The sequence below is a fragment of the Thermobia domestica genome, chromosome 2 (assembly GCF_964235325.1).
Source record: "Thermobia domestica chromosome 2, izTheDome1.hap1.1, whole genome shotgun sequence".
NCBI lineage: Eukaryota > Metazoa > Arthropoda > Insecta > Zygentoma > Lepismatidae > Thermobia > Thermobia domestica.
Window position 1 is genome coordinate 199,381,948 of NC_137455.1, and position 17,102 is coordinate 199,399,049.

A 17,102-nucleotide genomic window follows, 5' to 3' on the forward strand; every position below is an offset into this window, starting at 1 on the left:
AAACTGAAAGAAAACTAATTAGTTCGGTGTGTGCAGTGGCTACAATAATGTTATTTCGACATTATTTCATTAAAAACATAGTTTTACATCATAAATGGAAATATTCCTTATATTTGCGCCTAAACTATATAAGAGATTATATGATTGGAATAAGAAACGCATGGGCAATATGCTTTGATTTGTCAATTTACGATTGGCTTACATTCTTACGCATGAAAGGAAAAAGTGTACTTATTCATTTTACAACTGAAGAGTAATAAAACTGAAGAAAATTTCTGGCTTCTCAAAATCATTTCAAAATTGTGGAAGATTCGTTATGACAATGAAGGTGCAAGGACGCTTCAATACATAAAAATCATCTCATTACAAGTTCTCGATATGAATATATTATCAGATATATTAAACATGTGATTTACACGCATCAGTAACCTGTTCAGGTTGTTTCATATATTGCATCGTGCATTACGTGAGCTCATTTCAGGGCTTGATTGGTACACTCTGACCTGGAGCAAGCGGAGGTCATTACAGTTGATTCCAATGTCACTTCTGTGCACGCATCACAAAAAATAAAATAAATAAATAAGATAAAAAGTAAAAAAATACTGAATTGATCAACACCATTTTAAATATGGTTCTACCTTATGGTCCATAGATTGTTTAGCAAACATTGGCGTTTCAAAATATCGCCACCATTAATCAAATATGTTTGACTAGAATTTAGTTCTGTTGGTGAATGCCAGAGAAATATGACTAGATGTTGGAATTAAGATGGGTCCTGGGGACGAAGCCCCAACGAGGCCTGGGGGCAAAATTCCCAGAAGTGACCTATATTTAACTTTGTCACTGCGTACATGTGGAACACACGTCTAATAACCTAATATTGTTCTCACATTCATCCCAGCTCAATTCAAAAGCAGCATTGCATCCAGTATGCGGTTTTCCTCAAACATTTTCATGCGCTATTTTTCCAAAAAGTGCAAATATGTGCAGGTATTCTCTTTGCATACAGTAAGAACAATGTTTCCGCTACGACATATTAAAAATTTACAGATATATTATGCCATATTTTCTACTAAAATGCCATTCTATCGTTTGACCGTAGTCTATATGCTTTCAGTTCCACAGCGGTTTCCAAATATGATATTAAGTAGGGGATTATCATAGGAATGCGATAATGATATTAGCATCATTCCAAATATGGTTATTGACTACACATCACATCAACATTCTAAATATACAAAACGATACATACATGTCGGTTGTGTTACCATGTTTACCAGCCACTGAATATCTACACGCAATGTAGGAATAGTCGCATTCAAAATCAATTTCCTATCTTCTGTCACTAAGCAGCCCAACAGGTCTTCGACTTCGGCGGACAACCAAATTTACACGTCCCATGAGTTCATTGTAAACTGCTATCACTTCTTTTCCTGTACACTATCTTATGTGTACACTATTAAGGTTTCATTATAACAAATTATATCGAGTCAATCTTTTACTTCATTCTTCGAGTTTTTGCTAAGAATTGCCTGGTTTGGTCCCACTGTGCGACGGTGAGAATGAAGGTATGAAAGTGAGAAGAGTGTAGAGACACATTGCAACTGCTGGTTGCGCGGGAATATTAAAAATAAAGGTAAACGAGGGGAACAATAACATTTTCGAACTTCAATAGAATAGGGCAGCGTTTCCCAACCTTTTTCACCTTGCGGCACTACGGGTGTAACTTGAATTCTCGCGGCACACTCATAGATATTATTATTTGTAAATATAAAATACCGTGGTATTTTTTCTGTGATTAATGATCTTTCTCACAAAGAGAACAGTTCGATCACTGGTCCCCCCCCCCCCGTGGTTAATCATTATGGTTATTTTTCATTCTAATTTAAAAACAGAAAAAAATTCAATGAAATATTGGACTCAAGTTTGCAAAACTACGCTTTCTTTTTCGAAAACTGTATCCAACCTTTCACTAAGAAGATAGATCACTAAATAACGAATGGACAAACAAATTTCTTTTACTTTTAAAACACAAATGTAGTTAATTTGTATGCATGTTTGCTTTGTCGAAAGTATTGAATGATATTTTAAAATTTCAAGTTACGAAATAGTCTGCAACAATAAAGGAGCAACAATAGTCGCAACAAAGATAACAAACACTTTTTTCAACATTAAAATTGTACACAAAAGTAACACAGTATGAAACTTAAAATTGTAGATTCATAGTAGAGGTTCATAGTAATGTGAAATACAAATATACATTTTCCCTTATGCCTTGCAATTTGATTTCTATAGTATTAATAATTTTCTTTCGATTTTCCCGCGGCACACCAGCGGCCCATTCACGGCACACCAGTGTACCGCGGCACACCGGTTGGGAAACGCTGGAATAGGGGCTTAAGGGATCAGAACTTAGCCCAACGAAGTTCGACTTTTTCAGACACTAATCACTACCAATGATTTATTTTTAAATTCCATTGACATGTCAAATGCTTCCAATTTGGAGGAATTTATTGGAGTCATTTGTTCATCAACTTTTTGTATCGCCAGCATATTATTTTGTGCATACGTGTCTAGTTGTGTGATGTTTTTATCTATCTACATACATACAAAATATAAGTACACACATTCTTCATATATGTACGTGTTAGTGTATTTTAATATGTTAATTAATAATAAGTAACTTAAATTCGGATCTTTCATTCATTAAGAAATTAAGTAATTACTATAATTTCAGACATATGTAGTAGCCAAAGTATATTTTGGATTTTAAGTACAAACATTGAACATATTCTTCACCTCCATCGATCAATACTTAGAAATTCACAAAGAAGGCTCCTTCTGAATTTCCATTACATTTCACAAAATATTTCTTACCGTAAAAAGATCGAAATTAAAATGCTATTGATGTGGTCACATACAGAATAAAATTTAAAATTTTACAATTATTACTGGAAATTAATACTGTCACCCATTTCGAACAATTTAAAAGCACATAGTTCTTAATGTATTGAAATTTTATTTCTTATCGATAGTATGAAACGTTGTAAATAGTAGTAACTATTCATAACTGTTCTCCTAGTGAATCTGTATACAACCAAAGGTAGTTTTGTCAAGTTTGACAAAAAGTCCAAAATAAGACTCTTTTTGAAAAAGGGTACATGGTGATCGTTTTTGGTTCTTGCAATGGTCTTCCAAGAAGATTAATAAAAATTCAGTGTAGCATAACAACAAAAACTGCTTTTCTTAAATATGTCATAATTATTGGTAAGGTGAGTGTAGGGGGCGCCAAATTCTACTTCGCCCCGGGCGCCGAAATCTCTAGCTACGGCTCTGCTGGACACCGCTCTTTCCCCCGATGTCTGATTCCCATATACTGACTGTAGTGGTCTGATTGCCATATACACTTTACGTATTATAAATTGGCTTTTATACGGGTATACCCAAAAAGGTCCTTTATTTATTCGTTCGTTCTTGCTCTCAGAACCAAAATCAATTCTCCTTATAGCGTCTCATTTTGCGTAACTGAATTAAATTTCTTATCGAACATTACATAGCATTTCATAAGAAAATTACCTGCACTTTTCTATAAAGTGGGTCTCAAATCATTGCGCTCAATAAATAACAGTTGAATCGAACTCGATGACTATGCACAGCAGAGCCTCAGCCAGGTCGCCCTCGCTCTCCCTCGCACGAGTAACTACACGAATTGTCTAATTCTGTGTTTATGACGAAGTGACAACGCAGCAAGTTGTCGAGTCGGTGAAGAGGAGCGGCATCGAGGCACGAAGTGCTCTGATGAAAAGGTGGAATCCAGTATAGTGAGAAGCTTCTCCGTACAGTATTACGATCCTCAGCTGATGTCTTTGTCTTGGTATAGTAACTTCTGATACCATCAAGTGTAGTATCTTTCTTTCCATCCTCCTTTTTCCTTCCACAACACTTTCTGACACGTTCTCCAGAACACAATTCCTTCTCAGGTAATGTTCCAATCAATCCCCCTTCATTTAAATGCATTAAATACTGTTCATTTTTCCCTTATTATTCCCAGCTGCCTCGTTTGGTTCTCCATTCGACCTGGCTACTTCCCTCCACTCTTAACTACAAATTGGTTATATGGTTAGCATACGCGTCTTCGACGCGGGAGACCCGGATGCGATTCCCGATGGGAGCTCATGTGGTTCGGATCCCACTTTAAGCTGTAGGTCTACGTCTCATATAGCCTCGGTGCCGAAATGCACGCTAAATTTTAAGCAATCAACAATTCTCCAAACCCATATGTTGTATTAGTTTTTCGACGGAAAGTAGTGAGCACGTCGTGTCACCCTGCCTCTAATACCCATATAAGGAGCTTCCTGGAACTAGCAGGCATCACGTCTTCATTCACGTGACTCATGTATTTCTCAGAACGATAGGTGGATGCCGAAATTTAGGATAAACCGGCCGGGGATCGAACTCGGAACCACGTGTATGAGAGTTCAACACTCTAATCATTAGATTACGAAGCCCCTTCAATCCTTAGTGGTAGCATTAAAGAAAGCAGACAAAATGTTAGTGGAAATATTGTATGATAATTGTTAGGAAAGTAATCGTTTACATATGTTTCTCAAAATATAGCCTAATTGCTTCTCAGTAATTTCAACTGCAAGGAAAAGAAGGAGGATCTCAAATAGAATCTTTCTGCTACGCTTGATGAAAATTGGATAATTATAACAAAATCTATGTTTCTTTCCGTAGAGTACAATGCTCCATATGAAACGTAAGCAATTCTTAAGTCTAAAAGAGAATCTGTCTGCTATGCTTGATGAATATTGGATAATTATCATAAAATCTATGTTTCTTCCCCATAGAGTGCAATGCTTCATATAAAACAAGTAGGTTGCTCAATATCGCGCTTGAATTTAGGCCAAAACCACTATAGGAAGCTGGAAAATATGTCTCTTTATTCTCCAGCTTTCTTCTCCATTTTTCAAACAATGAACAGCGAAGTCCCACCTACAAGGTAGTAATATCAATGACTGAAACATCAGCTGCCTAATTATGTCAAAATTTCTCAATTAGACTTTCATCATTATGATCTTATTAATTAATAGCTTGTTTGTTAGATTCAATAAATTACGATAGATTACGAACTAAAAATTAGCTTTTCACTGGTATAGAAGAGTTATTTTAAGAACAAACTAAAAATAGCAGCCCTGTATAATTATTTTTTGTCAATGAGGGTTTATTTGTAGGAGAGGATTGAAATTGCGGAATTACACCGCTTCTATACTTTCTCTGTCCCTATGTTTCAAATTGTCTCCCAGCCCAGGAACACATTTCTCTCTTCCTTAAACTATTTTGACGAAACCGCTTTTTATACACTCAACATCAAAATACCAATTTTTCTAAACTATTACCCAAATGTTTCCTGCATCAAATTTGTGGTTAGTACTTCCTGTCCGTTGTTTTGTCAGGTTGTCAGATACAGAAGAAAATTTAATGGGCTGATCGCCCCCTACAAACTCTCAATCTGATATTGAGGAAGGGAACGTTTTGAACGTCGGAAGAGGGATGCTTGCCTACAGTTGACGCGGAACAGAGAACTACTGTGAGTTAACGGGAAACATTCCGTGAAATCAGGTAATTCCTGACACGGGTGAAAAAAGCGATATACTCGTATGTGATAAAACACTTTTTTATTACAATGTTTTTATTATCTTACTTTTCTGTTTGTTAAAGTCAAGTCTTTGAACTTCAGTACGAACTACTGCTCTGAAATTTGGTACAAATATGTAAAACCAGTTATTATGCAACATTTACACAAAAAATTCCGCCCTAGCTTACAGTTTTACTGTAAAATTAAGGAAAAATAATTATTTAGCAAGATCTAATCATCGTCCGCCTGATGGTTATATAACCCAAACTGTTAAAGAAGTTTGGCTGGTTGCATACGACTAGGCATTCTGTTGACTATATCAACTAGTTTGACTTTTTTTTTCTCATTTTTGCATTAAAATACAATAAAAACATTGAGTAAAGACTTGCGATTTCGGTGGAGTAAAATGAAATGGAACTAAGATTAAAAAATATTGGGTCCGAACAAACCCGTTCCCTAATATCTATAAAAAACTATATCCTCCAACCTTAGGAAGAGTTTAGTCATTAGTTTAGTCCCATTTCTCTGTTTTATCCCAGCAAAACGCCAGTTTTTCCGTTTCAGTGCAATTTTTCTGAACTTTTGTTACTAAAGCAATAAAATTGATGTGAACGAGTGATTTACACACCAAAAAATTATTATTCTTTTCAGTGCATTCTATAAAAACATTTTTTAAAAATTCTTTTACCATTATTATTTACAATGGTGATAAAGCTTTGGAAGTCCTTCTCCCAACAGACTCACACTAGAAATTTTATTTTCACATATAAAACAATGATATCACGGCGATTTACCTTAACTGTTAAGAATTTTATTAGTCAGTATTCTTTAAAGCAATAGTTCAGTGGAACAGGGTTCTTAGGTTGTGATTCAGGGATGGTGCGAAGAGTCCCTGATCCGATTCTGTGCCATGTGAGAGTGGACAAGATCATGTCCATGTAGGGGCGGGCGCAAACGCTTTTTAATATATATATATAAACTGGAAACCAATTTCTAGAAAAGCCGAAACCTGACATTTCGGTTTTCGTCATAACATGTTCGGTTTCTCACTCAAACCGGTTTTTGATAAAATTGAAACGTGTTTTCGATAAAACCGAAACAGTTTTTTGAGTTTTCAAAAAGCCGGTTTCGTTTTCGTTTTTTCTCAAAACCAAAAAACTGGTTTTGTGCCCTTTTGTGCCCATCACTAGATTACATGTTTTCTCAGGTTTCTCCCGTTATGAACGTTCGATGTTGTTGTCATTTACCTCATTGGGCTTGGACTCACGCTCGCTCGGAATCAGGTTTTCACTCGCCTCAAGCTTTAGATCGAATTGAGTGGCTCGTGGGGGGGGGGGGGTAGGAGACAATAGTAAGCCACCTTTTCCACTTTTTAGTAAACTGGAAAAAGAAAGTTCAACATTCCCTGGAATGCAATACAACAATACATACGAATAAGTTTGCCCTGCCATCTGCAGGTACATTCCCAAAATTAAACTATCTACATACTACTCTGTGTTCCGATCTCAATTCTTTCAACTTTTCCACGAGCCACTTTATTACAGCCGCTTGTGCTCGCACTTACTAGTGATTAATTACTGAGTTCGAAGTCGATTGAGTCCAATATTCCGGCTCACGAGCTTGGACATCTTTGTAGAGAACATGCTGTGAGGTATTAAACTAAAGAAATAATTTAATTCCATTCAAGAAGGAAAGCAATTATAAAAGACACAGTTTTCATTACACTTGAAAAATGAATAGTTTCGCAACTAGCATGCAATGGTATGGCCAACTTATCTGAAACACAAAGACAGGAAAGGAAGAACGTTCATAATGATGACAAATGCAGTGCAATTTTCAAGATTATTTTCTTCTTTTGTATTTCGTTTCAATGTACAGTGAACATGAAAACACCAACAAAAAATTTTAAAAAAAGAGAAAAAAAATACACTTGTAGAGGAAATGTCAGTTTTTGACATGCATGTAATAGTGCAACAACAAAAGTCAGCAATTCCACAGCGCAAAGCATAGACTGGAAAGAGAACAAGTGTACAATTGGAACGCAGAGATATCACCTGGAAGAGACAGGCTGTTAGTTTACACAACAGCCACCAGGAGAAGAGAAAGCGCTTTCAGCTTCAGGCAGACGTAAGTCAGTAGTAGACTTCCATATGCCAGTGCGAACAGAAACACACAATAAAGAAAACTGCACTAGTAATAAGCATCACGATTTTTTAATCATATCTATAGTATGTAACAGAAAAGAATGTATAGGACTAAAAGTATGAAAATAATTACAGAGAACGGAACAGGAAAGTATGGAAAAACTAAACAAAGGCACTAACTTAATTCACTTTCATATATCAAAACAATAATCTTGTAATTATATAAAACAAATGTGTATTGTTTTTCATTTCCTGTTTGTGCGGTAACCTTTTCAATCTCCTGCTCATACTTAAAAAAATCCTATCTAAGTAAGTAGTGTTATAATTTCAAGACCTTTTCCTCTCTATCTCTTAAAGAATATTCGATTTATAAATGTGTATCTGATCCTGTTGTGTACACCGTCAATGTCTAGGAATTTACTTTTAATCATAGATGTCCAAAGTCATGAAGTCTATGTTTATGAGCTTATGGAACTCACAATCATTGGACTTCGTAGGCAGGTTTGGAGGGAAGTTACCACTAAAAATTAAGGTTTTTTGCTTGAAACTAAAAGAAGAAAACTTTCATAATGTACTAATTGTTACCTAAAACAATCAATCATAAGATAGCCTTTATTCCTTTAGTTTCCGACGATAAAACGTTCAATTTTTACCAATGTGACTTCCCTCACGAGCCGTCTCTGCTGAACCTTAACCTTACGTAGTGAGTACTTTTCCAATTCTTAATGTAAGCGGGAGGTAGAGTGAGCAGGAGATTAGATGAGCGTGATACCAGCATATGTCGAAATGATGTGAGCGCGATTTTAGTCGGTGATGTGAACATGGTGTCGAAATTATGAGAGTATTAATTAATATTAATAAATAATGTTAAAAGTAATGTTGAAATTTTGTGTAAATGTTCTCCTTGCATCCTAGGCTTCAAATAAGGTGAAATTTCGGAAACTTCACATCCTAAGGGGGATAGGCGTTTTATATAGTTTCTTTTGGCGTTCGCCAGATCTCCGAAACTATTTTACGTACAACTTTTTGAAATTTTGCATAAATGTTCTCTTAAGACCCTAGGCTTCAAAGAAAGCAAAATTTCGGTAATTGCATTCCTTACAAAAGATAGGAGCTTAAATAGATTTTTGTTGTGTTGGTACTATTCACTTGCATTCAATATCGAAGACGAAGAGGAATAGGAGGAGAGGAAGCGATGAAAAATATCATCCGCGCTAACACTAGTAGTCACTAGTTATACTAAAATGATGCTTTTTAACAGCGCCAAAAAGATTCGAAATTGAATAAAATTTAGTCTACAAAGTTATTTTGGTTTTATCACAATCAACTCCGTTCTTCTCTACTAACGTTTTTGTGGTGAATGGTTAAATTGGAAGGTTTCGGCCAAATAGTTGCAGGTGTACCGAAAGTCAAATTTTCAATCTCTTAACTTTGCACATATTCAATCGAAATCCGTCCTATCAGGTTCATAGTATTAGACGCTAAAGTATGTACTTTGGATGTCCATTGCCTCATCTATCTGATTTGCAATTACCACTGTAGAATCTATCAAAATTTGTACGTTTGTGATACTCTAGCGATTCTTAGTTTGCACCTCTGCATGACGAATATGGCATTGTATGTTTCATTTTATATGAAGATTTGAAATTTGTAATAACTTGACGTAGTACTGTTTAAAAAAAAACTTTGTATTGAGTTGGTTACACTGTTAACCTTTTTATTTGACAATATATGCCACACAATGTCCCACTTCTGGTATTTGCACGGTACAAAATTTCAGTATTTTTTGTTCATTAGTTTAAAAGTTTTAAGGGCGTATGAAGATAAATGATAGAGCGTAGACAATTTTCACCCTGATGTATGTTGAATAATGAACTCTGTGCAAGTTTTACATTCCACACGATTATACCTTGTAAGCTAAACAAGATGAGTGATCAATGAACGTTAGTGATTATGAAAGAATTGGTAGAATGAGAATATGGAAGGAAATGGGAGAATCCCGAGAAAACCCATGGACACGATATTGTCCATTGCAAACTCATAACTGAGATCAAACCGAAGATCTCTTGCACCAGAGGTGATCATTTGATCATGAGCCACCATATCCCCTCATTATGATAGTGCAGTTACAAATAAATCTCTTATTCTCTCTGGGAATCAAATTCGAAACCGGCCCAATTACGATCCAGCTACAAGGTAGCATAATATACATTATGGTATAACAATTTCGTTTTAAAACTATAGCTATTTGTTATCGTTTCTGAAGCTTCCTCGTGGCTACATGGATAGCGCACGCACCTTTGGTGAGGAAGATCCGAGTTCGATTCTCGGCGAAGCTTATATGGTCCGAATCCCACGTTAAGCTGTGGGTTCACGTTTCATATAACCTTGCTGCTGAAAGGGACGTTAAATTCAAAAGAATTATCATATCTCACATTGCGTCCTTTAACCTAAAGCAGAGTTTCTCAAATTTTCTTCACGAGGAATAGCCCTTGTAATAATTAGGATGTTCTACAGGCTATCCTACTCTTATTCCCTTTCAAAGCAAATTTGTCGTATATTTTTAGCATATACCAATATATTTATATTTTTAAAATAGTATAAATTAACATCTCCTTAATTTTATACTGATATTTAAAAATGTATATTTGTTTAATTTTAATAATTAAAGGTTTTCAAGAATATTTTATAATAATATGTTATTTGAATTTATATAATTTTTATCTTATCAATTAAATTACATAATTTAGCATTTACATAATCTATGACTGTTTAATATTCTCAGATAAAGTGTGATAAGCAATTCTTGAATTTTCTTTATTTATCCCTTTTCTTGTTTGTATTTTTTGTTCAATTTAAAAGGACAACAAGTGCCCTTCTCGAGGACTACTTGAGATCCGCGGACCACAGTTTGAAGAACGCTGGTCTAAAGGACAGAAATGTGGAACGTTAAATTAAAAAAATACATGTAGAATACGATAAAAACTTTTTAGGTGTTTGAAAGACTTAACTGTTACTAACAGTTATTTTGAACCATTCACATTTTCTATTGGTTTTCTCTTCTTAGATGTCCTTTCACGCTTCATAGATGGTGCACTAAATGTCACGTATTGTTTCCCTTGTTTCCGTGTTGGCAATTGTCCTACTGCCAATGTTTGCTTTTCTAATCACCTCGTCAACAGTTTTCTTTTTCAGCAGCAGCCCGTGTGCACTTGTTAGCTCCCTACGAGGCCTGGTGTTTGCATTACAGTTCACGTGTCTTTGATTTTTGTCTCGTGACTTTGGGGGTCGAACGCGGGCAAGGACGGCCGTCCCAGTAAACACAGCTGCTGTTGCTGTGACGTAGTACGAGTTAAAGTCTTTGCAATGCAATTTCAGTTACATAATATTTGGTCTGAAAAAAAAAAAGGAAGAGGAAAAAGAACAGTAAACGACTGGGCTCTCTGGAGCTGAGACAAATGTCAGTGTTTTCCTTCCTTGTGTTTTGTTGTTGCTATTCAGCATCTACTGTACTCGTGGGTGGAGGGTATTTCAGTGACACTCTTATTGTCATTTCCTATTATTGTGATTCGTGTCGTTTCCTCCTCAAACTGTTTTAGCTCTTCCTGAATCTGTCATTAAATAGTTTCTGATTTACAATCACAGTTTTTTTTTTTTTTTTTTTTTTTTAAATTCTAAGATTATGCTCCGAGGGTGAAGATTACAGCCCGGATTTATATGCAAAATGCATGTTTATATTAACATGCAGAAATGTATGGAAGGTATCTTTTTCTTTCCGACGGACTAGTAAGAATTCGTTTGAGATGCATATGATAGCGCATATAAGTGTATATTTTGAAAGAGTTTCGATGGGCATGCATATTTCGAAGCACATTTCAGAGTATATCGCAAGAGAAAACAGGCTATATTTAAAGTAAACTGAATCACTTTGTAAACGCAGAATTGAAAAAAAGAGAAAAAGAAAGAAAGAAAGGCGTTGAGTTTGTTGCTCACAATTCTGGATAAATTACACACAGTTTACAAAAGAAATCCTAAGGAAGACGTTCATTGTTCATTGCAACCGAGGTCATTAACGTAAGATATTTCTGTAAGAAATTGACGTAAGTTAAAATTTTTAATGCATATTTTAGTGCATATTTTTTATATTTTTCGTGCATATTTGCGTGCATATCTCGGGGTTGGTTTGTGCATGAAAATCCGGGCTCTACTGATGATAATGAACCACATTGTGAAATAAAGAGGGAGAGCCCCGAGAAAACCCACCTACATGGTGTTTGTCAAGCACAAATACTACTTGGCAGGATCTACAATTGAACATGGGACTCTACACATCAAAGGTGAGCGCTCTAGCACTAATTTTTCCTATTCTATTCTAGAAAAAGTCGGTAGAGGGATGTTTTATTTAGTGGAAGGAGAAGCAAGAAACTCTTATTAGAGGGTCTTGAAATTAATTAAAAGCGGCCTCGTGTAGCGTAGTCGCTAACGCTCTCGTCTTTGGTACGAGTGGTCCCGGGTTCGATTCCCGGCGGGGGCACTCGGTCGAAAAAGTGCAAAAGCTTTTTCAGGTCAGCCATCTTGAATGAGGTGTTCCTCATTCACACTAGGCAAATGCCGGGATGATACCTAACATACATGACCCAGGCCGCTTATTTCCTTCCCTTTCCTCGGATAGTGTAATCATCGAGGGCCGTCATCTTTCATACGTGACGGGTTAACATAGCCATAGATGTCGAGCGCCCAGAAATCTAATTCCTAATCCTAATTCTAAATGAATTAAAATATCATTTTCCCACGGAAACACTAAAGTATTTTGGATGTTCTTAGTCCCATATCCTTCTTTTCTTCCCCTCCCCCCCAACTTCTTTTTTTCTCTCGGTTGGGACTACAACAAAGCCTCAGATTCAAGATGTTATCCCAATTCAGATCACATTTACTTGCCAACAACCTAAGTAAATACTACACCATTTGAGTAGCGAATTCCACGAAATTGCATGCATGTTTGTTTCTTTTCAGAATTTCTACAATTTACGTTTCAACGGTGGATTAAGGAAGGAATTGAAAACGATAATATAGTAAACAGCATTGAGTCAACTTCGCTATCGCATTAATATTCAAGGATTAAGCATCTCATGAAATCAATTTATCGATGCCCTTTGTTTCAATCAAATAATTTAACAAATTTAACAATGCGAATGAAGTACAATGACAATGGAGTTCTGAGTTTCGAACGGAAACATCAACTTTGCTCACAATTCGTGATAAGTTTAAAACCTGCACATGCAGATAGAGGTTTGAGAGGCGTTGCATAGCAACGTGTTCTCTGTTTCCTCGAATATGTCGTTGGGACATTTGCACGCTCACCACACAAGTCATGCAGAGGTCAGATATGTCTTTCACATCTATCCTTTGATGTCTACATAAATCTGATAATAAAACTCGCATGTGGACATTTTCCCTGTTGAAGTGTTGATACATTTCTTGGGTTTCTCAGAACAAACTAAACGTATAAATGTTTAAACAACGCAGGCACTATATTTGTTTGTTTCAATTCTCCTCTGAAAAAAGGTTATATGATTTCTAAAACAGAGAGCAGTGACTTTTTTTTTTTTTTTAACTTAAGCAGTTTTAAAATCTTCGGAGTAAAACACCAAACAAAAGAAGCACTCTATGAAAGAATTAAAAGGTCTATTCTATGATAATTCTATAATCAATTATGACAATATCGAAGAACTAGCAGAAAGGAAGAAATATTTTGATAGAAATCATATGTAATGAAGCTTTACAAAATTCGCAACTCTTGCTCAATAGCTATAAGAGATTAAATTTAAAACCTATACGAGAATCTTGGTGATTTGATTCTCTGTATGATACACTTTATCTTCTATATTTCTGAGTGAGACCAACAAGCGAACACAGCAATGTATCCAGGGCATTAAAGTTGCCAAATTTGATCGCTCTGATTTGCGATACTGAATCGCACTCATATCTCCCGCTTATGGGGGAAGGGGGAACTCTCTATTATTTGGGCTAACGTACTAATGGCATCATCAGTTTGGATTTGTTAGTATTCTTTGCGTCTTAGAGAACCAGCTTCTAATAATTAGTTTTGTCTGTGTGTGAGTGTGTCCGGTCATACCAGAAATCAGGCTACTGTACAAGAATAAAGGACATTTTGAAAGTAAAATTTTAATAAACAGATGCGTCTATGCTTGGGATATGGTGGTCAATTGTAGCTTGTTCGTCTATAATGCGAAAGGTCACAGTTACTTCAATTGCAAGTTATGCGAATATATAATGAGTAAAGGTTTCGTTAGTGGTTTTCTTCAAGGTTCTTCCGTTTTCTCCTATTTACGAGTACCTCGTTCAATCAAGTAATTCATTATTCAGTTATGTTTGTCATCAGATTCCTTTACTCAACAACGCATTCAACAGGAAGTTATACTAAAGATAAAGATATAATGGAACATATGCAGAAGTGTACGCCATATATCCACCTAATAGGTCTATATACTCATCTTACATTTACGCAAGAACGAGCGTATGTGGGAGGTACATATACGCTGTACTTGTGAAGACAGCCTAGTGTAGGATGGGGATCACTTTTTTGTTTCAAAGACCGCATCCACAATGTGCACTTCCCAAGAAGATCGCATATGATAGTTTTGAATAGACGTACTTTTAGTTATTAGTAACGTTAATAATGTACATAAAAATGTATATCATAAAATACTATACTATTTGATATATGTAACTTCAGAATTATATTTCTGGTATATTTTATATTTCTTATATACTTTAGGATTTTTCACAATGGGGCCAGAAGGCCACAGGTCCCCCACCCCTGGTCTAGCATATCTTCATACAAAAAATCTTGCATTACATCGCTGACTAAAGATTAATTTTATCTTACATGGATATATCCAAGTAGCAGTTACGTCAGGGATGCAAATAACCACTCGCCCCAGGCGAATATTTAATATTATACCGAAAGTAAGTAAATTACTTCTATTATGCCATGTAGGCTAGTAGCTTTTTTCTTGGGTTAGTAAAATTTTGCTGTTTATTAGCATCCCTGTGTTACGAACCTCTTTTAGGAAACACGAGAAGCACTGTGGCTCGATGGTAAAGCGTTTACCTTTGGTGTGTGGGGTCCCTGGTTCAGTGCCCGGCCAAGTAAGTTTGTGGTGAACCATATCGTGTCTGAGAGTTTCTCGGGGTACTCCCGTTTCCTCCCACTTTCTTATTCCACCAATTCTTCCATCATCATTCACTTGCCTCAATCATTATCTCTAAGAGCCTAAATGTTATCATGAGGCGAAACGCATCAGGATTCGAGTTCCTCTGAGAGCATGGCTGTTTCTAACTGTCCTTGTCGAGTCTAGTGGAAATTTAACAATTTAAGAAAGAGCTAAGCAAGCTTTAATTCTTTTAGTGTAATTCTACTCCAAAGGTTAATCGTGAGACGTTAAACTAGTAATTTCATTTCACGTATCAGTTTTTCTTCAAGGTTCTTCCGCTTTTCCTATTTATATTCATCATCAATTTATTCTTGACTCGCTTGCATTTGTCATCAGTTTGTATTCGTCGAAAGGTGAAAATGACAGGACGTTAAACTGAGAATACTTAATTTCATATTGTATGGTTACATGCAAACAGTTGATTCTTCATCACTTTTTCAACCCCTATTTACAAGTAGATATTCTTAAACTACATTTTCTTATGTTCTGAATAAATAGATACGTATATGAACAGCAATTCAAACCTGAGACCTAGAAACTTCTGAACTAGAAATCCACTAATTTAACCGAACGTTACAGCTCATTAAAGTGCATTATGTAGTTACTTAATTTTGTTCCCTTATATTTGTTATCGTTGTAACAAAAGGGAATTGCATTATACTACAGCGAATCGCAACACAAAACATTACAAATGCGAACTTAAACAACAATAGTTTTCATCACGGACATGCTTCCACAACATATATCTTTTCTCAAGCAACTTCTCATTCATCTTTTGTTGTTTTATGTGCCCACAACAGAAAACTTGATGAACATTCATTTGTACAATATATATTCTGTACTATTGGTATCACTAATCACACTCGTCTAATTATATATTCAGGACACCCATTAAAGCAAGATCAGGCGATCATACAGTACCATCAAAAAGGAAATTACTTGTGGTTTAGGATCATTTACTCAGACAAAAGTGGGAATTAGCACACAAAGGGTTTACATAATACAATAGAATTATATCTTCTTATTCTTCTTCGTTGAATTCTCCACCTATCATTGACCTTAATTGGATATCTTCACGCAACAATGTATACTATACGAAAGGGAAATATTTTACTGATTATTTGGTTACAATTTGTTTATTTGCTTTTTTAAAAAAAATCATCAAATTTCAGTAAATTGAACATTGGGACTAGATTTGTATCGTTATTGCCTATGCACAGCACAGCTCCTTTTTCTTTTCAACTCAGACTGGCTCATAGTTAGGAGGTTTTACCCCCCTGCGACCATCTTTAGCCCCTTGAAATTTTTAGTTTGTTAATATATATATACTTGTGTAAGGAGAACTCCCCCAAAACGATCTCAACCCCCTGTCTTAGTGTTCTGGCTACGGCCCTGCTGTCAGACAGAAAATACTGATTTCTGCCTCGTATGTAATCATCACACTCTTCCACTTACCGGGGCTACAATATTAGAAGCACGATCTGTTTTCTGGGTTTGTTGATATGCCTCGGATTCCACATAGATAGCAAGGTTTTTTAATGGTTTTCTGGAATCCCATACTAACGGATAGTATGTAAAAATGAAAATCTTGTAAGTTTATTCAATATTATTAAAGAAAAGCGTCTCTAGTTCTAGAATGTTTTATTTATATATTACATCAGTAGTGTATAAAAGGTGAATACAATATATTTCAATATATTATGGAAAAGTTCACTATCTTAAGATATAAGCTCGCATATTTCGCGTATCCACAGTGATAAACTTCGGTACCTGAACTACATATTCCCGCTTGGTGTAATTCTGTACGCCATTGACAGTAATATTAGGAAGAGACTGAAAGAAAAAAAGAAAAAATCCAGTCTAACACCCTATGGGTACAATATATCATTTAACAAACTAAACCGAACTGCTTCTCAACTAACTTTGGTAATGGGAATCAAAATATTTCTTTTTCCTTGTATTAACCATAAACTCGGTTAATTTAACAACGACAGGACTTTTCAAATAAACGAAGGTTAGCCCGCGTACCATTGGTGCTTGTGGTTTCGGGCTTGGTTTTCGAAAAAAAAACGAGGGAGAGGG

The 17,102-nt window shown here is 35.7% G+C and overlaps 1 protein-coding gene and 1 non-coding gene across 2 annotated transcripts in view; one reads left to right on the forward strand and one right to left on the reverse strand.

Moving 5' to 3' along the window:
- The window catches only part of LOC145678352 (uncharacterized), a 238,847-nt gene that overhangs the window by 22,267 nt on the left and 199,478 nt on the right, over window positions 1–17,102 (reverse strand). The window lies entirely within an intron of this gene.
- Window positions 12,243–12,316, forward strand: TRNAQ-UUG (transfer RNA glutamine (anticodon UUG)). Its single transcript has one exon. It is a non-coding gene; the product is annotated as a tRNA-Gln (tRNA).